This window comes from Agelaius tricolor, unplaced genomic scaffold, assembly GCF_023055355.1.
Source record: "Agelaius tricolor isolate 1412-34295 unplaced genomic scaffold, bAgeTri1.0.p SCAF_4, whole genome shotgun sequence".
NCBI classification, from domain to species: domain Eukaryota; kingdom Metazoa; phylum Chordata; class Aves; order Passeriformes; family Icteridae; genus Agelaius; species Agelaius tricolor.
In genome coordinates, this window is record NW_027269264.1 from 53,601,786 (window position 1) to 53,622,888 (window position 21,103).

A 21,103-nucleotide genomic window follows, 5' to 3' on the forward strand; every position below is an offset into this window, starting at 1 on the left:
GATCTTTAAGCATACTTGAAAATCTGTGTCTTGTGTGCACTTAAAAATGAAGTGTCTGCGCATATCTGACCCCCTTAACTGTTGAAGTTACCTCTTGGGGTATTATTTATAGACAGCGATGCCCCAGTAAAAATCTAGCACTAATAACAACCCTTTTTGCCCAATGGGGATGCTTTGACATGGTTAGAAATCCATGAGCTGAGACTAGTTTCTACAGACACACCCTCCTCTACTTAGTAGACTGGTCTTGTTTTGCCACTTGCTTACATGAACCACATGCTGCTGTTACCAGCATTTACTGCTTAAGTCTGAACCTGACATTCTTCAAGGAAATTAAGGGAAAGGGCTTACTCACCCCAATGCTCTTCATGTAACAAGTATGACAGAGCTTATATGCCTCAGAGACAATGAAGGATCTACCCAGACAACAAGAAAATTCTGTCAGAAAGCAGGTATTTGTCAGCCTGTGAAATAAAAGGCTAATCTCCACACACACAGAGAAGCCCAGAGCATAATAATGGTAAAGGAGGGGCACCCAAATAACTTCAGGGAAGAAATAAGCCCCTGCCATGTCCATAAGAGAAATAAGCCCCTGCCATGTCCATGTCCATCACCCCACCTTGGTGAATCACAGGAGCTGCTCTCTGGAGCACCTCAGGGACAGAGAAGGGTCAGTACCCAAGGGCACATTATGAGGTGCACCAAAAGAGGGTTTTGGAATAGGATGGAATCATTGAAAACTTGGGAGGAGTAAGAAAACTAAAAACTTGGGAAATGGAGGATCAAAGTGGTTTGGGACAGCCAAATATAGGGAAACTGAAGGAAAAGGGAATAAACCAGTCAGCTGTGTGTAAATAGTTACATAGATAACTACAGCTAGTGCTCTTGTCTGGGTCCTCTGGGGGGCGGGGGGGGTGTTGGTGATGGTTTGTGCAAGGTCTGTTCCACCCTGGGCTGCAGCCTCCTATGTCCAGGTGCCAGCAACATGAGGGAGATTGGGATTCACAAGTAGCTACTGGTCAGACTGAGTGTCTGAGCCCAGCTGCTGGTGGATCCACATTTTATCCATGTGGATATATATCCATATATATCGCACAGACTTTCACCCTGACCAGTCACAGAGGGGACCTGATGGGGTTTGGGTGCTGACTGTGTGTGTGCAGAGGCTCTTTGAGGAGTGTGGATCTGGATGCATCTCTATATAAATACATATATGTTTGCATGCCTGTGTGCCTGCAGGCCATACACACTCTGTCTTCGTACTCATGGGACCTCTGGTGTGGATCTGTAGCAGTCTCAGCTCTCCCAGGCTGCTCAGTTTGGTGTTTCCCTAGCAATATTTTCAAGCCACCAGAAATGTAGGTGTGCCCTATGCAACAAATTCAGCTATCTCAGTATTCAGAGTCATACTTTGGAGGCTTGGAGAGGCTACTATATCGTAATGCTCTGTTTGATAATCTTTGCCAGCCAGATCTGAGGAAAGGAAGGAGAAAAGGAGGTACCTTTGGACAGTCCTGCCAGGCAGATGGACAGGGGAGCTTTTCTTTTCAGTTGAAAGATCCCAAGCACAATTGCAGGGAACAGTTTATGGTGCAAAAGGAAAGATAATAAGAATATAATGTGGAGGAAATTTTCAGATTAACAACTGTCTTCTCACTCTCTCCGCAGGCTGATATTGCTTGGTGCTTTCATTTTCTGTTACACTTTACATCCAAGCAGACTGTGATCTCTCTTGATGAAGGCACTGAGACAAAGAGCAGTTGGGTGCCTAAATATCTCTGAATATCTCTATGGACATAGCTCTGAAGACCCTGAGCATTCAAAATTCAAAATGGGGTTAGATTCCTCCAGCTGCAGAACAATAACTTTTATAGCCCTTTTCCCCAGACAGTCTCAAAGCCTAGAGTTTGAGACTATAATGAGAAGTTTAGAGCAATTGAAGTCTCTTATTTCATATTCATCTGAATGAGGACAGCCTGGAACCTGGGATATCTCACTTTTTCGTTTAAATAGCTAGACCTTTTTTATCTATGAAAGGGGCCTTGAGTAAAGTAAGGCCTTGTGCTGAACTTGAAGACATCAGGGATGGCCCAGGTTATACCTATCAGATTTAGAGCCTTATCTTTGCCTAATTCCTGGATCTCACTGGGATCTAGGCAGGAGTTAGCCAACCCACTGTTCAAATTCAGGGGTGCCCAGGGTATGTTTCCAGGGTAAAAGCATAGAGACCAAGAGATTTATTATTCCCGTGGATTAAACAGCTGAAAAGTGGTATGGTTTAGATGACAATTTGAGAGCATCTTTGGCACCAAATTCCTTGTTTAAGAGTATTCCTGAAATGAATTTATGAGCAACGGAGCAATGGGCCTTGCAGGCAATGTTTGCAATTGGAAAACATTTCATCTCACCTAGTTTTTCCCATTCCATCAGGAAGTACTGAACCTGGGGTCCTTCCAGTGACATAGGTAAGCAGAAGGGACTCCTTCTGCAAGCTAGGCAGCATGAATTACCTTCTCCATGGATCTGTCTCTCCCTTTCTCCTATAATAAGGAAATTGGATATTCATCTTAAAATAAGAACAGGAAAGAAAAGATGGACCTTTCCTGGCACCACACCCTTTCTTCCCAAAGCTCTGCCCTAACTGTCACTGAGTTTAAACCATAGAAAACTCTGGGAAATGACCACTCATTCCAAAATCTTATTCAATAATTGGAAGATGTTCACTAGCATGATGCAGCTTGTTAATTATGAAGCATTAAACATACCAGGCCAGATTTTGACATCTTGACAATGATGGCAATCTTGTATACAAATAGTCCTGCTGTAATAAATTGGACCATTTGTGTAATGGGATCTACCCAAGGCTACAAGTGACTCTGTGAATCCAAACCTGACACCTAATATTTATAACAGGGGGTTGGATGACTCAGGGCTTCGTAACAAAACACAGAGTTTTTTCAGCCTCCGGCTACCTGCTTTAATCTCACCGCTGTCAACCGAGACAAAAAGTCAGCACCACATGACAGCTGTTCAGAGACATCCTAATGAGCGGGTGATGTTGGAGGTCCCGGCGGACATCACCCCGGGAAGCAGAGCTGCGCCCCGGGGCCGGCGCTGGCGGCCGCAGCGGAGGAGCGCCAGCCTCTGGGTCAGGGTCGGAGCATGTCGGGGGGCACACAGAAACCAGCACCGCCGCCATCCTGCGGCATCTGCTCCAGGAGAAAGGCATGTCCCGGAGCTCCAGGCACGGCACCCCATCAGCACGCACGACCAAAAATAATCCCTCCCCGCCGCCCCCGACAGCTTTGGCTCACCAGTGAGGCCTAAACCATGTATTCTTCAGGGAGTGCAGCAAACCCGGAGACCATAATTAAAATATGTTAATCTACACTGGGCACTTACCCATGGATAAACACTTCCATTTGGCACAGTTTCCTGCAATCTTCTGAGATTTCTGACTGATCTCAGAACCCTACTCCTTTCCTTTTTGGCATTTTTGGTGTTACTTTTGAGCCAAAATTAAAGAAATATATAAAAATAAATAAAATTTGAAGTGAAAGAGAGAGAGGGGGGGAAATGACATTTTTTCCTCATAAGCTTTGTAATTTCAGCTCGTTTTTACTGGGGGTGGGGGAATGCTGTCTCTAAGCTATGTGTTCATTACAGCCAGGGGGAAAAAATGAGGTTGGCTCCCAGTTTTGCTTATGTTGTTAAAAAGAGCCTCTGAAGCTGCAGTTCTGGAACAGGTCTCCTCTTTCTTTGAAAGCATGCTGTTTGATAGACTGTCATTTGTCCCCTCCTTTCAGAAGAGCCAGCTGGCAGCTAAGTGCTAAAGCCAGTGACTTGCATGTGTTTTTCTGACATTTAACAAATGGGAACAGCTTGCAAATCTGCATTAACTCACTCTGTCTCACAAATAATCATCGGCTACGCGGTGTAGACATTCGAACATTAGCGCAAACACAAAAGGGAGCAGGAGTCTGTGGGAAAAACAAATTGGCAAATAAAAGATGTTGCACTAAGGGACAGATAAAGCTTTTTGGTTCAGATGGAGGGTTCGGGTATCGTTCCTGAAGATGGGGGTTGGGTGGAGGTATGAGAAGAGCGTGGTGAAGGGAAGTAATCCTCTCCCTAGATCCACAGGGTAAGTTATCGGATTTGCACCTGGAATTATAGTGTCTTTCCCCACCATTCATAAGTGCTTATCACTGGAGCATTTTCATTCTGCAGCTTCCACCTGATACAGTCTGTGGAAAATACAGAAAGTGTACCCAACGCCAAGCTGTTTCCTCATCAGTGTTTCTGTGTGGGAGCTATGGATGCCCCCAGTTGTTTCTCTTTGTAAATTAACATAAGAGTCTGCTACTAGCATAAGAAATGCTATAGATTGTTCATGTAACACAGGAACAGGATTGTTCATGTAACACAGGATAAACTCAAAACATGATCAGTTCCAAGGCTAAAATATAACAAGCAAAACATTTACTTTCTAGGCTTATGTCAGAGATTTGGACTTTTCACTTGAAAAAGAAATACATACGGGTAATTCCTTTAGCCTCTCTGAAAACTATAGCCACAGCTTTCAGGGAGTGAAAGACAAATCCAACTGTTACTTCATCTTAACTTCTCTTTATTTCTGCCTCCTGGAGGTTGAATAGGCTTCATGCCCAAGTGACAACGTGGGCATTTTCCTCTGGTGTAGGAATACCCTTTTTTCTTTGTTGGTAAACACTCTTACAGGCAATGGGGACAAATGAAGCTCACGTAAAATTATGGGAGAACCTCACATATAGACCACATACAATTATATAAGTTTGTGGTGATCATCCTCCTTTGAGATAACACTCCAGCCAGGACTCCAGCATTTAGACCAAAACGCTTCTCTTACTTAACCAAAGTCCTGTTCCTGGGAGTCATCACAGACTCGTGGAACCTGCAGGTACATCTCTCAAGGCTGTGAGTAGTGAGTTGCACTGCAGAACTGATCCCCTTCTTGGGTGAAAGAGAACCCCCACAGCAATGGCTCAGTTATGATTCCCAGAAAGCACCTGGTATTTTTGAGTACAATTATAAATTGTTTTCCCAGTGGAGTCAAAATAATTTACATTATTTACAATAATTTACATTTCAGAAAATGTTGGTGTTCTTAAAAAGGGTGACTGCACCTGTATTTCTGATATAATTTAACCAACATGGTATAGGTATAAACTATATACTGTACTACTTTGTCCCTGAATTCTTCTACCTCATACTGGTTGCAATTTACAATATAGTTTATATACAAATCTTTCACTAATCTCACTAATGCCAAGAAAAAGAAGCCCAGAATCAAATCTTGTGCCAGCTTTTCCACTAGGCAAAAGTCAGGCCTGTGAGCACAGCCCTTCTGGACCCTGCCTTGTCTATAGGTAAAGCCTTAGTGTGTTCAGGACATAGACAACTGAACCCCTCTACCACTGGGAGCAAAAGCAGCTCCATACTTTCCTGGGTGTGCAAAGCCTCTCCCAGAAAGAGCAGGAGAATCAAAGGTTCTGGATGGCTGTATCTCCCTCACCTGAACATCTGCAGGCAAGTTTTCTTGTGAGTTAAAGATTCAGGTTTCATTAAATCAGCAACCAGATCTAGTGTGTATTATCCTTGCTTATGGCAGGGAATTGAGACTAGGTACTCTCTGAGATCCTTTTCAACCCAAACCATTCAATGAGTCTAGGCAAATAAAGAGTCATTATTTGTGCTCAGCTGTGTTCCTCCGTTTCCCCCATCCCCCCAAATATATGATCTACTAGTAAGAAATCATCTGGTCATTCCAATCAGCTACAGGAAGTCAAGACTGTGACTGATAAATTATAAAAACCATCTCTAATTATTCTGTCATCTGTTTTCTCTCAAGTACTGGGCAATTTCAATGAAGCCTTAAATAGGGAAATCAAGTCATACTTCCTTGTCACAGATGCACTGTATTTTGTTTGCCTCTCTGAAATATAACTACTGTTATTTTTCCTGTAGCATCCATATTTCTTTTCACTACTTCCCTCTACATCCTTCTCTCTCTTGTTTCTTCTCTCTCTCACAACACTTGGCAAGTTTATTCCTGAAAAAATGTCCATCTGTAAAAAATAAGCAGAACAATAACACCTTGTAGGCATGATGTAAGTGTTGCTTGGGTTTTATTTTTGTACTGATACTTACATATTTAATTAAAGACAGTCCTGGCAGCTTTGTAATTGCTTAAGAGTATTCTAACAAAAGCTTAACTGCTGAAGTGAGCAGAATTGCATATTCCTTCATTTTTCTTGCTCTCCTTTAGTGCCTTCTGTGCAGTGCAGCAGTGAGTGTATGATTTACTATTGTCCTAGAACAATCTCTGCAAAACCTTACTTCTGATTCCCCTCCCAGCCTCTGCCTGTTCATACACATATCTACACATTTTTTCTCTGGAGTGGTCCCAAGGGAAGATCTGATTCACCTTGTACAACTACATGAAGTCAGTGAAGTTTCACCATCACAGATGAGGTTGGCCCCTTCAAGCAAAGCTCTGTAGTGGTTGCAAAATATATATGAAACAACCCAAAAGGTATTCTCTTCCAGATTATGAAGCAGCAGATCAGGCAGACAGATGGAGCAGAAGGCAGACAGGAACAGATAGTATTTTCTCTCAGAAAAAGAAACAGCAAATACTTCCATGGCTGAGCTCAGCGCGGTGTAGCTTTGGAACAAATATTTGAAAGGAATTTCAGGGGCTTGGAGGCAAGTTGCAACTACAAAAACAGATGTTGCCAACTGCAAGAAAGAGGAAAGTGTTCTTAGGTATTCTTGTGCCAGGTTCAGCTCCTTGACCCTTTTGATGCTATAGGGCACAACTAGCCAAGAGATACAACCACTGTGTGACTTCTAAAGATGCTGGGGTGTATTTATAAAAAACACCATGGAACAAAATAAAAACTAACCAGACATTTAGAAAATAATAGGATGGACAAAATCAGGAACCGTAGAGTAAAGCTCACATTCAAAAGTTTTACACATGGTCTCATTACCAAAGTCAAACCTTTCAGTGCAAAGCTATTATGAAAGAGCAAATCTCAGTGACGAGACCAATTCTAGAGTTGCTCCAAAAACTTTGTTTTTGTGAAAAATGTTCCTGCTCACAGCAGGTGCCATGAAACTAATGAATGGATTTTGTCCTCCAGGAGAACTTGTACTGTGCTCAAGGAGTTTTAGATCAGGCCCAAAGCTGCTGGTTTTCTGTGATGAAGCTTGCCATGGAAAAGCAAAGAAATATGAAGCAGCAGAGACTGACCTTTCCTAAGGAAAATTTAGACCTAGGTAACAAAGTAATTTCCTACTAACTCTCTGGATCATTTAACACTTTATAACATTTTTAGATGCACATTTCCAACCTTAATGTCATTCACAGTTGTTTGTAAAAAGATATCACAGAAGTGTTTGGGTTTGCTTTGGTTGTTGTTGGGATGGGGTTTTTTTGTTTGTTTGGGATGGTTTTTGTTTTTGTTGTTGGATAATCAGAGACACCAAACAAATATTTGGAGGGTTTAGAGCTCAATGACACAGAATACCTTAGAAACAAATAATTTTAGTTACTTTTAGAAGAAACCTAGTGGCATTTTTTTTTTTTTTAGAGAATAAAAATCAGCCTAACCTTTTAATGTACATTGAGCAACAGTATCGATCCACAAACCTCCAGGGACAGCTTATAGGTAGAAGAGGTCAGGAAGAAATGCTCCCCTTTGCACAGCAGGGTGTTCATCGGGAGGAACCACGGAGAGACATTTGTTATTCACAATTTCCTGGAAAATCTCTCTGACCTCTCCTGTGCTACTCTTTGCTGTAAAAAATTTATGTGGGGAATGAAGCCAAACCAAAGCACCAGATTAAACTACGAATGGGAGAGGCTACCCAGAACAAATAGAACAACATGTTGCTAAAAAGTCAGAGTGAAAGTCCAAAATCTGCAGACAAATGCACCCTTAAATTTCCAGGTAGCCCCTGCAATATCATTCTTATAATTGGAAATTCCTCTACTAGTTACTTTTGGAAATAGACTGTTGTTTCTGGAAACTAGAATGGGGAAAAGAGAGCTGCTGCAATTGAGCTATCGCTTCTTTAGACCTGCTCCCTATCTCTTCCAGCCTTTCCTCCAGAAAACATAAAAATTGCAAAAAAAAAAAATCAAAAGTAACATGCAGACATTTATGGCTGTGCAGGCATGTGTTTGCATGTATGTGAAAGAGACAGATGGGAAGAGGATTCCTGACCCAGGAGTGTGATTAAATCCAAAGCAGGTTGATAAAGGATCTACTGTAGTAGGGTGTATTAAAAAAGAGAGTTATTGTATCTTCTGAACTGATCAAGGTGATAAAGTAACTGATCACAGAGAAGAACTGCTGGAACTGCACCCAATTCTACTCTATGAGTAAACAGAGTCCTGTGGCTCATTCAAGAGGCTATAAATTTAAGCTTAGTATTTCAGGTCTATATCTAAAGAGTGACAGAACCTCATATCTCCTGATTCATCCAGAAAGAATGCATCATCTTTTTGTACCAATCTAATCAGAAACACTTTTGCCACGTCCATTTTTCTTTTTTAAGTCAAAAAAAGGCACAGAAGAGATTTAGTTTTGGGTTTTCTTTCCCCCCCCCCCCCCCCCCCCCCCGCCTTCCTCCTGGATATGGAAAAAATAAAACCAACCTCGACTTTGCTAAGCCTCTGACACAGATACTCTCACTACACATCTCAAAACAGAGCAACTCATTCCAATCCTGTGCTTTAAGTACCATCTAGTGGTTACAAAGATATTTGCATTTCTGTTGTTGGAGGGTCTTTGGATTCAGATTTCCACATCTTTTAAGGGATTAACTAGCCTTACCATTTTCTGAAATAAAATAAAAACCCCACTCTTCTATTTATTATTTCCCTTTTTTGAAAGAAAATCTTCATGTCTTTTTACTTAGATCATCTCAATTCTACTGTAATATTTAGCAACTTTGGAGTAAAGAGGGCTCAAGAAAAATGTAAATGTGGGGTTTTTTCTTTTCCAGAGAGAAAATAAATGTCAACACATGATCCTGCATTATCTTTTATTTTTTTAAACGATTTTTCCATTAAGAGTTCAACACATATGTCTCTGAATATGCATTTGAGAACTGGCCTTCAATTTGAGCTATTTATTATTTTTGAAAGTACTGCTCCATCGATCTGCCTATCTTATATTAATATCTCTCTTTGTGTGCTCTCCTTTCCATATTGCCTGCCATCTGCTACATGATCACTGAGAGATAAGCCTGGTTCGCTTGTTTGATTAGTTATCTTGCTTTCTATGTCAGTGGACATTGGTTAAATGTACCCATTGTGTTGCTCTCCTGATATCAGCAAAGTTACACCGTAAACAGGGAGAGGTGACCTCCTCTTTTTCACCAAATCTATGTGATTTTCTTCCAGCACAAGGCTCCAAATATCAGTAATCACATTCAGCTCCCTTTAAACAATGGTTTGGAAGAAATTAGATTTTGTCTCATTCCAAAATAGACATTTATGACAGATTAAATAAAAATGTTTAGGACACCTGTCTTCCTCCTGATTACAAAGGCTGCTTATCGATACAGGTCAGGTTCCTTGCTGTTGACCTCTAGTGATAATCAAGCTCCTCAAAACAGAGCCTTCAGGAGACTCCTCTGCCCAACCGGCAGTCCAGGGCAGGAGGGTGCCACAGCAGCTCAAAGGGTCTGAAATCAGGAAGGATGAGCTGAGTCCACCCCTGCTTCATCTCTGCTGATGTGCTGAGAGAGCCATCAGTCAGTGCAGCTCGTGGAGTGAGGGGATGATGCTGTTCCAGGCTCCAGTACTGCTCCAATAGCTTCCCAGGAGCCACAGGCAGTGCTGTAAGGACAGCCTAAACACCAACCTGGGCATAAACATCTATAGGTGTCTGAATTCAAGTGTTTTATTTACAGACAACATCCCACTCAATACTTCAGTCAGCTAAAATTTGGCAAGACAAACTCCACCACAGAAGGTTACTAATTTCACCTTGTAAGTCTAACTGGCAAGTGATGTGAGAAAAATAAAGACGATAAAACATTTATCATTCTCACACTGTCTCAGCACGGGTTATTACCCTCTCTGAGTTTGTCCCCACAAACATTCAATTTGGTGTTTGTCACAAGTGATGGAGCAGGATCCCATAAAGAAGGTCCTGCTGCTGATGGAAAATGTTTCTGTCCCTGGTTCTCAGTCCCAGCTGCTTATGCCCTCTCCCCCACAATATAGATTTCCAGCCATATTTGCATATAGCCATAGTCTTAACTGGAGCTACCACGAATATGTGCACAGGGAGAATTCTTATATGACAGTTTAAAAAGTCAGTTAAGTTCCTAACTGAGAAAAGCACCATTTAACTACTTTCCATTTGACAAAATTTAGAGATTCCCCCATTCTCCTGATAGAATACTGCTCATGCTGCTTGTACCATACATCATAAATTGCTGCCTAATGTTGAGCTGTGAATTTTCATCCTAGAAGTTCTGGTGGAGACATTTTGACATGAGCACAAGATTTATTCCTGGGCAGCCAGTAGATCTGACATCTGTGATGACAGATATTCTTTTTTCAAATGAGTATAATGACACTGGAAAGAACAGGATCAAACTTAATGTCCCTGAAGTATTTTTCTGTGAGTTGCAGATGTACCTGCATGCAGATTTCTGAGGAATCCCCATCAGAAGCAGGGGCACCACGTAGGGTTATGGGAGCAAGACGAATGTGCACGTTTGTTTCATCAGACAAATGCATTTTGCCTGCAGGAGTGGGGAGGGCAGGAGGGTGGAATGTGGAGACCTGGACTGCAGCTAGTGGAGAAATCTTGCTTTTACCGGGGAAGATATGGCACATCTGTGGGCTACAGCACATTTCTGTTACGTTATCCAGAGCGAATAGTTTATTACGTATCATTACCTCTGAACAACAGATAATCAATTTGGATGTGTCCTTATTTACCTGGACAAACACTGAAAGGCTTTGCAATTTAATGGCCTAACTGTTTGTTAGAACAAATAGACCTATTCAATTCTGAGATCACAGTCAATCTGACGGTTTATAGCTGGTTGGTTTCTGCTTTCGAACTGTGAAACCCTGATTTGTTTTCAAGGTGTAAAATTAGCAGTAACATTTTCACATGCTAACGGATAAGTCCCTTATTGAAACATATGACTGCACTTGCTCGCTGCAGAGTGAAAATAACCTTGTTCAAACACCCAGCACAAAGCCCGTGGCCTGCCTGAATTTCATACAAGCCCTGAAGTGACACCAGGTGTGAACCAGCCCAGACATCAGCTGTCTGCTTGAGAGTAAATTTCAACTATTAATTTACAGGTTGGAGCAGGAGGTTTCCCACTCATTATCAAATTTTATTATTTGTATACGGTGTTGCCGAGTAGCAGTGGAGTGCTTGAAGCAAGCATGGGCATTTAAAACAGTGATTCTCTGAAATTATTAGCCTTGGTAAACACCCTGAAAAGGGGTGTTAAATCATCTTCCATTGGTTTAGTAAGACACCTTGTAATCACACTAGTGTAAATAATTACAAGGTTAAAAAATAAAGGAATACCTGAACTCTAACATCTGCCTGGAGATCTTTGAAGCCAAAGGAGTGAGAACAGCATACAAGGAAAGGAAAAGCAGCAAGAAGCAAAAATGCATTTTACCATCTTAAAGCATCAGTTATTTTCTTCTGTTTAATTGGGTAGGCCAAACTAAATTCTCCAAATCAGAGAGCCAATAAAAATTTTGATAATACCAAACCAGACTTCAGTGAGAGAGTTGAAGATGGAGAGAGAAAGTCTGGCAACTTAAGCATCCTGTAAATCTGGCAAGTGTGGAATGAGTTGCTGTTTCCAGTACAAACACCACGTTATCCAGCAATATCTCAGCATTAATCTACTTGAGAGACCTGCTGGAGATCAGACTTATAAAAGAGACATCTATTAGGATGCACTGAAAAATATACATGGAGTGTAACACATGTAAAATATACATGTGATAAAGGAGACACTGTAAATACAGTGATGCTCAAAGAGGATGCTTCAAAGTGGCAAGTGGGTGCTCCCAGGACTCTCTGTCCAGAGGACAGCTGCACACAGATATACAGTTTATCTGCACCTATCTGCATTTTTCATTGTTTTTCTTTAACTGGAATATCATTTGTTCCGATTAGGAAAGGTAATAATACAGTATTAATATTACTCCCCTGCCTTCTTCTTGCCCCTTTTATTTTCAAGTCCAATCTCTTTTTGAAGTCTACATATAAAATAGGTTCTATATTCCCCTGTTAATTTTAATACTCCTTCTCTGTAGCCATTCCATCTTGGATTTGTCTTTTTGTAACTATTAGTGCCTATAAGTTCCTGTTGTATTTTTTTTTGTACTTTCCTTTCCTCTAGTTGCATCACTGAAATGACTCACAGACATCACACAACTTCTGTGAATAATAATTGATTATCTCTCTTTTTAAGTCAGATATGGCTAAGTTACAATTCCCCCTAAGCTCACAAATGATAGCACTGGTATCAACTGGTTCAAAAGGAATCCTACCAGCAACCTGAAGGAAAGTCCACATCTGACACATTTTTATTAAGTCCATTTACATTTTGGCTATCTCACTCTTGGCCATGCTGAGATGGATTATTTTTTATTTAATAAATATTTCCCTAAATCCCACTTAAGTCCTAGAAATTGCATATAACAATCTTCTGAATTTTGTGTTACTTAATCACCAACCTACAAAGTGCAGATGCCTTACTGGATATATCAGAAGCACCTAAAGGAGGTGAGGTTTGTGAAAAGTGAAACCACAGACAACACACAGAACACAGCTGCCCCAGTAGCTCTAACTCGTAGGGGGTATCCATGGACACGGGGTGCTTCACTGCCATATTCAATTCTCAGTGATACCACTAACATCTCTGTTTAAGGACTAGATCACCTAATAGTAAAGCTAACACAACCATCACTTAGGTTTTCCCATCAAAGGGCTTCTAACATTTTTTTTGTTTCCAATTCTTCACATAAGTGGCATTTTTCCATATTTTACTGCATTTACAATTGAAGGTTCTCATAAAATGAAAGGAAAAAAAGACACTGTGAATCCTTTTCCTTATTACCATTAGGTCTAATATTATCATTGTCATTATCTTATACAAAAGTGAGTTCTTTAGCTCTTTACTAAGGCTTCTTGCCTCTGTATGTCTGTGAATGACATAGGACAGGCTTTTACTGCAGGTCCTGAATAAACTTAGAGAAACATTTTTGGACCAGGGTGCAAGGAGCATATATTCAGTGATTTCTAGGAATCCATCTTTAAATTAACCGTGCCTTTATAGTACTAAAATTCTGCTTTTTCATTACTGACATTGCTTAATTGCTTTACAATCAGAGGAAAAAATTAGAAATAAGAAGAAGAAAGAAAAAAGAAAAGCAGAAAATACCTGCCTGACTTAACCACATTAAGCAGCATGGTGCAAAATATAACTTAACAGTCCAGTGAACTGTCAGTGGCAGAAGTAATTGGAAATTGGTGGGATAGTTCTCTATGTGATGGGGATAGGAGTTTTTCATGCCTGTTTTTAATGGGCAAATAGCTCTCAGGGCAGCTTCATATTCTGTCATTAATTTGTAAAGATCCTTTATAATGTAGAAAAGTTAAGATAGCAAAAAAAAAAAAATCCAATTACATGTTTAATGACTTGGCATTTGTGGTAATGCTATCTAGCACTAATTCACCTGTTAGAAAACAGTCTATCTTTTAGTCCCTGGGGTTAATAGAGTGCAAAAGCCTAGTCTTATCTGAGGGTGGGAGAAAAGTGAGTAATTTTTTCCTACCAATAAGAAAGAAAGGCAATGACAAAATTGATTATGAATTTTCAACTTGCTTTTTTGAGCTTAGCACTTCTATTTTTTATTAACTACCTTTTAAAGAAAATAACAGGTTTCTAATTGCTGGTGTCTCTCTGACTGCTCCCCAGGATTTTTGAGAGGCATGTGGGGCTTTTTTCCTTGTGTAGCCAACATGAGCACCCACTGGAGTGAGGCTTATACCCATATCATGTCACAGGCTGCGGAGACGATGCTGCAGAGCCTGCCCTTGAGATCAAGGCCTGTTTCACTTCCACATTGAAATGGGATCCATAATAAATATGGTTTGATCATTCAATAGATGGACGGAAGGATTTATCCTGGCCTCAGCTGCATGCTCATAACTACACTGAAATCAGCAGAGAATGCTTAAATGGGACTAAGAGCAGAATTTGTTCCACAGCAGCAGAGAAATACAGCTTATGCAAACATACATATTCATTTTCATGTCTCCCTTTATCAGTCACTGCTTTATTTGCATCTCACCCTGAATAAAAGGTTAGAGAAGGCATTTGTAATGAATGTTCCCATTTTAAAACATTTAAATAGTCTGCAGTATAAATTGAATATTCTAAGTGACTGCTCTGGTGTGAATTTCTGAGTCCACTGAAAGGAAGAGAGGCAGCATTTTCTGTGTTTGTGCAACAACTTCTTTGCTTAATACCAGATTTGTCTGTGTCACAGCTAAACCGGGATTAGCAGCAGAAATGCTAAATTATGTTAGAATTCATACACTTCGTCTAGCCCATGTAAAACATGAAAATACTGTAATGTCAAACAAACAAACAAACCAACCAACAAACAAAAACCCCAACTGTCATCAGTCCAGTGTCAAAAACTAGTTTAAAGATAATTTCTGTCTAATGCTGGAACATAAGCCCTGAAATGAAAACTTATCACCCCTGTTCCTAGCTCAGCTTGTGGTTCATCTGGCTGTAGATCGCTAATGAAGGCTGAATACTGAGCATCCAGTGAATTCTGTAACCTGGGGTTTTCTGAGCAGGGATCCCCACAACTTTTATCTGAACACTTCAGGGTCAATTATGGTTTTGTCCTTAATGTTGGTGGGAGAAGAAAACATTGAGCTTCATGTTCCCAGTTCCTGAGCACCTTTCCTCTGCAGCACAGAAGATACAAAATCCAACACACCCTGAAAAATTTGCACAATGTCTGGTGCTTGGAGAATTAACACTTCCAGTGTGCCCTTTAGTGATGTGGAAGTTACAGAGAAAATACATAAACCTCAGCTAAAGGAGGGGATTCACCCTGTTTAATATTAGCTTATAAACACTGGGTTTAATACAAGTAGGTCATCTAGGCTCTCTTTACAACCTCTCTGAGAAAAAAAGGACTGCAAATAGTGGAGCATCCTGACCTCACCCAATTACTGAAGGTGAGCATGACTGTACTGCTCTTGAGTATTATTGTCTCCTTCCTTGACTCTAATCCAAGGGGAGACTAGCCCAGACTAGGGAAAGTCATGTATCCCGACACAACAATTTAATTTTAAAGAAATAATAATCTTTTGTTTATGGCCTGAATCCTTATTTGGATTTGGATGCTGTGAAAATGGGAGTCGTCTGCAACTGGATGGATGGACTTAATTTTTATTTACTGTATGGTCAAAACCTATATTTGTGGGATTCTATGTTTGTTATTTTTTTTAAGTTGTTATTATTGTTGCTTCTTATTTGGAACAACCTAAAAGAGATGTTCAGCTACTTTGGGGAAGCATGGGGTGCAGAGTCAAACTTGCTTTCCCTAAGTTAGTTGAAAGTGATGTGCTCTCATTCCCATGGCAAAGAACATTTCCTTTAGCAGCTGACAAGTTTTTCAAGGTGTTTCTGCACATCCTGTAGGGAAAGCAAATTGTCATCAAAATTGAAAATTCAGAATATGTTTTTTTTTTTTTTCCCTGAAGGTCCTTAGGGCTCTTGAAATGCTAAGTAGAAAACTGAGCTCAATGCATATGGAGGAGATTTTCATATTTTAAAAGTCAGACAGAGTGTCAGCCGGCAGATGCAGCAACTCCAAGAATCTTCAAAAAGGCAGAAGCAGAAAAGTTTACTGCTTGTTCGATGGACACATTATTTCAGGCTGTGTTCTGCAGATTGAGAGGCAGATTGCCTAGGGTCAGAGGGTGACCCTGCCCTACAGCATGAGTATTATTCCTTCTTTTTTTTTTTTTAAGTGCAGATTTACATTTGGCTGCAACCTGCCTCCTTAATGATGGATCAGCCTTTTGTGCAGGTATAAGCTCTGATTGATGGGGCACGGGGATAGGAGAGGAGAATGGAGAAAACAAGTTTATAAATTTGACATAAGATTTGAATTGCAGCAGGAACTCTGCCAGTCTTCTTAGGCATAAAATTGGACTGGCTGGAGATATGTACTGCATGTGTGATGTTTCAGCACCTATTGCTTTCATTATATCTTTGCTTACTCGGTTAACAGACTACTGAACTTGCAAAATCTAGCAGACTGGGGATTTTTTTTTTAATAAATTTTATGATGGGGGCAGGGGAGAAAGAACTGAAAACCCCAAAATTATGTAACTACATGACAGGACTTGATCTGAGGTAACTGAATACAATTTACTTGATTTCACTGAACTTAACTTACACTGATTTTCTCTAACTGATGACCTGACACAGTATTCTGGTTTGGGTTTAGCTTTTTTTTTTTTCCCCCTTCTGAATTGGCAGTGTTGACATTTCATGTTTCCCATTATTATTATTCCTTCCCCTTCCTTGTTTTGGGAATTAAATGGCTTATTGACTAAACAGCATTAGAAAACTAAAGTTAATGGGCCAAACTCTTCCCTAGTGCAACTTAATATATTGAGTTCAAGTTATATAGAGATGAATGAGTTCAGGGACTCCCTCCAAAAAGAGTTATTTCAGAGGCTTATTCTGAAAGTCCAGAGCTTTGTTGTCATTTCAATGGAAATTAAATGTTTAAAGAAGCGCAGTGCTTCACATTCCGCTGATATGATGAAACCTGAGGGTACTGACAACAAAAAGGCAAATCCATACCTTTTTAATGGATTAGAACAAATCTTTCATTATTATCAAAAATTAATTTAATAATACTCTAGTTTATGTCTACCTATTCCCTGGAGAACTCAAATTGTAAGTGTAACTCACGTGCCCATCTTCTCCATCATTTCATCATTTCATCATTTGTGGTGAGATTTTAAAAGACATGGAGATGTGGTACATGGGGACATAGGTTAGGAGAAAGTTTGGCAGTGCTGGGTTCATGGCTGGCTTGATGATCTCAAAGGTCTTTTCCAACCTGAATGATTCTATGATTTTTTTAATTCCATCAATAGCAACTGAGGACAGGGCTGACTTACTGATATGACAAACGTCTCAGGAGCAAGGTAAAAATTGGGAGGATTGGGCTCCTAAAATTACCTAAAATGCACTGATCTGGATTGGGCTGAGAGAAAACAGACCCCTATGACTGCGTCAAAATTAAAATGTTGTTTCTTACCAGGAATCAGCACACCCATCTCATGGTCTTAGTGGAGCTTGTAAAGTGGAGCTTGCTGAGACAGACTGAATAGCTGGTGCTGCTGGTAACAGGAAAGGATGAGACTGAGTGGGTGAAGAGATAATAGATGCTGGCCAGTCCTAGGTTCATTTGTGCCCATGGAAGGATTTTGGACAGAAGGTTGGGCAAACAAGAGACTTTGTTCACTCATAGGGTCACTTAATGAGAATAGGCTGGGCATATACTAGACAGTACTACTCAGCCATGGAATAATAGAAACATATAAAATCAGGTGGAAAGTGAAACTTACTAGGTAAAACTCCATAAATCAATGGAAGGCAAGGTGTGCTCTTTTCTATAACTCCATTCTTATCCATTTTTAAAGAAAATACAATGTGCTAACCACCCCTCCACTGTGGTTCTGAAAACCTGATCACCGCTGTGGTATTTGAATAGCAGAAACTCTCTCTGCTGTACACCCAGTGTGTAAAGTCTTTCTCAGGATATTCCTAGAGGGAAAAAGGCAGTTGCCAAGTCAGTTTTGTTCCAGTTCATTAGTGAGCGGAAGTGATTATCATCTGACAGATGCACTAAGGGTTGGGTTATGTATAGTTCCTAGATGTCTGAGTCCAGTTTTTAGCAGACAGATGTCCACATTCAGGAAAGATAAAACAAGTTTGACAACATAGCTACTTCCAACAACTTTGCTGAAAATCTTTACAAGCAATGTGGGGCATGGCTGGATATCTGATCAGTCCTCTTCCGTATCGTGGTAGTCCCACCAGCAGAAAATAGATGGTGTGTGAGGAATCACTGCTGTCCTCTGGAAGATGGGATATATTTCTTGGTGGGATGGAAAGGTTATGTATTTCTCTGTGGCTATCAGTCGAATGTGAACTGCAAGTGACACTTCTGCTTCAAAACAAGAAAAATAGCTCCATTCCCTCCAAAGAGAATTGTGTCAGCAGCAGACCTCTCTATTGCTCCCACTATTTTCTCAATGCTTCGCCTCATCAGACTTCTGGGAGCTGACAAACTATCAGACTGAAAAACAGAACAGGGGTAGGGGAGATTCTAATGCATGAGCAGAGCAATGAAGAGTGTCAATCCCATGCTTGCTATATTTTTTCCAACAACAAGAATGGCATAATATCAGCAAGTAACTAAATCTAGTTACATCTAGCCAGTTACTTACAGTTTTCATGAGAAAAAAATAGACTCCTCTTGGTTTACTTTTTTCCAAAGAAATTTTAAAAACTTACATATGCTGAGTTAAATTGGTGTTTCAAGACCAAACACTCAGGTATATGTTAGAGCACTACAAGAATATGTTTCTGGAAAGCCAGGGGCTTTCCCACTGCATCCACCAGAAAGAAAGGAAGACTTGCAGTGCTGCCAGAGCAGGTCCAGACCAGGTCATCAGGCATCTCTGTGGGGACCTTAGTCTAAGACTGGGAACTGCCTCAGTGAAATCCATGGCTGGGTCAGGCAGGGCTGTGATAGAGCAGGAGACTGATTTCTATGGCATTGCTTGGGCACACAACTCCCTGAAATGAGGTTGTGGGCCATAAGCATGAGGGACTGGCCACCAGTAACTCCTAACAGTCCCTCATGTCATTCTCAGCTTCACCCCAAGCTAGAAGGGACATGTCACTCTAGGACACGAAACAAAATCTTCAAGGTAAAAAGAGAGAAAGTTTAATTCTGACTCCAACATTAAAAGATTTCCAAAAGTGACAGTGGATTGGAGGATGACAGTGACACCTCTCCAATGACACTGAACAAACCAACAGTCCCTCAAATTTTTCCTCCTCCAGAAAAGAATGAAAAACAATAAGCATTTAAAAGAAAGTCTGTGAGGAAGTTTGTTACAGAATGTAAACATCAGAAGGTTGAGAAGAACTTAAAAAAAACAGGGCGACAGGACAGATGCTCCTTTTTCTGTTGGCACAATGAAGGTCAGAATTCGCTTCACAATGCACTTGGAGCATCATGAATTTTGACACTTGTTTGCTTCAAGAACGTGTTCCGGCTATCAACATCTATGTTGCATACTAAGTTGCATACTAGTTCACTCCTGGGCTCTGTTGTGGCATATATTTATTAGTCTCCTTAAGGAAGAAACCCAAGCAGAGTTGCCAGGAGAGTTTGCTTATGGGTGTGCTGCAGATCAGCAACAGGTGAAAAGGTGTGCTTCATTTGAAATGCAACACTTGGAATAATCCTGCCCTACTTCAAGAGGCCAAAACCAGAAACACACCACCACCACAAAGCACTTTCATGATGTGCCCTAGGTGTCACACCACAAAACCGTCCCACAGGCAGTAAAGCAATCCTTATATCACAGGATCATAGAACCACAGAATGGTTTGGATTGGAGGGGATCTTAAGGATCCTCTAGTTCCAACCTCCTCCTCTGCCATGGACAGGGACACCTTCCACTACACCATATTGCTTCAAGCTCCATCCAACCTGGCCTTGAACATTTCCAGAGACAGGGCAACCAAGACTTCTCTGGGAAACCTGAGCCAGCACAGTCTGATACTAAATCCAGCATTTAGAGCTGGAAAACACACACATAAATAATCATATCTTTTGGCCACAGGAGGGGTCACTGAAGCTCAGAAGTCAGAAGAGATCACCCAGTTGGGATATGGATAGACCACTCTGCAGGGGCCAGATCAAGAGAGGGTAGCTGTGAGTCATATGAACTACTTGACTCAGGGCAACAGCCCATGGTGCTTGCTTTTATCATTTAGCATGGGTGTTGCCACAAATGGCAAGTGAAGGACACACAGAAGTGGCAGCAGAGAGTAACACAGCAAAATGTCCTTATCCAGCTCTGTATCTGCTCCACAGGGAAAGGCCCCATTCAGCTTTACTGGCTGCAGGTGTGTGGCAGTGCAGATGCCCATCACCTCCAGCCAGAGCTGTGTCAGAGCACAAGCAATGGCCCTGGATGTTCATCACTGCCTCTTGCAAGTGCTTCGGGACCCTTCAAGGTGAAAAATACTCTTCCTATCTCCCTGCGTGGCAGTACATGAGAACCTAGAAACGTAAGGTTATTAATATCAGAAAGTGGTATAAAGTGACATTTCTGATTGAAATAGCATCTTTCTTCAATTTTATTGTCAAAAATGTCTCTCCTAAACATTTTTCTGTTCTTTTGCCTCACCTAATTTAGTTATCTAGTTAGACATACTGGAATCTGAAAAAAAAAAATTAATGCCTTTTTCAGAAGCCTTCTGTAATTTTTTCCCTTAGCTTTTTCCTTTTTTTTTTCTCTTTAAACAAATCTTCAATAATTATCTGAAAATGCCTATAGTGGTGCAATAGAGAGTGAGATTATTAAACTCTAATACCACTAATTTCATTAATTAAAAAAAATCTTATTTTTCCTGACAAAAAAATCATACCAAAACAGGTACACATATATGAATGTAATTATTGCTTGTGCACAGAGACATACATTGCTTAGCTTTAAAACAGTGAGATTTATTTGTCTTTTAATTTTTGCAAGTTTATGTTTTACTTTTTCTTCACACCCAAGAAGAAAAATATGTTTGTTTATTCCTGTTACGGAAAACAGAGATTTTACGTTAAAAAAAACAGGGATGAAACCAAAGTAACAAACAAACAGAAGTCATCAAAAATTATGAGGCAGGCAACAAATGAATGGCA

At 40.6% G+C, this 21,103-nt stretch overlaps 2 long non-coding RNA genes across 2 annotated transcripts in view; both read right to left on the bottom strand.

Moving 5' to 3' along the window:
* LOC139589375 (uncharacterized) overlaps positions 1-17,602 on the bottom strand; it is a 40,361-nt gene extending 22,759 nt beyond the window's left edge. Inside the window, exon 1 of the long non-coding RNA XR_011679002.1 lies at positions 17,423-17,602. This is a non-coding gene — a long non-coding RNA (uncharacterized lncRNA). The remainder of the gene's footprint in view (positions 1-17,422) is intronic.
* LOC139589376 (uncharacterized) overlaps positions 1-21,103 on the bottom strand; it is a 102,035-nt gene that overhangs the window by 79,004 nt on the left and 1,928 nt on the right. The window lies entirely within an intron of this gene.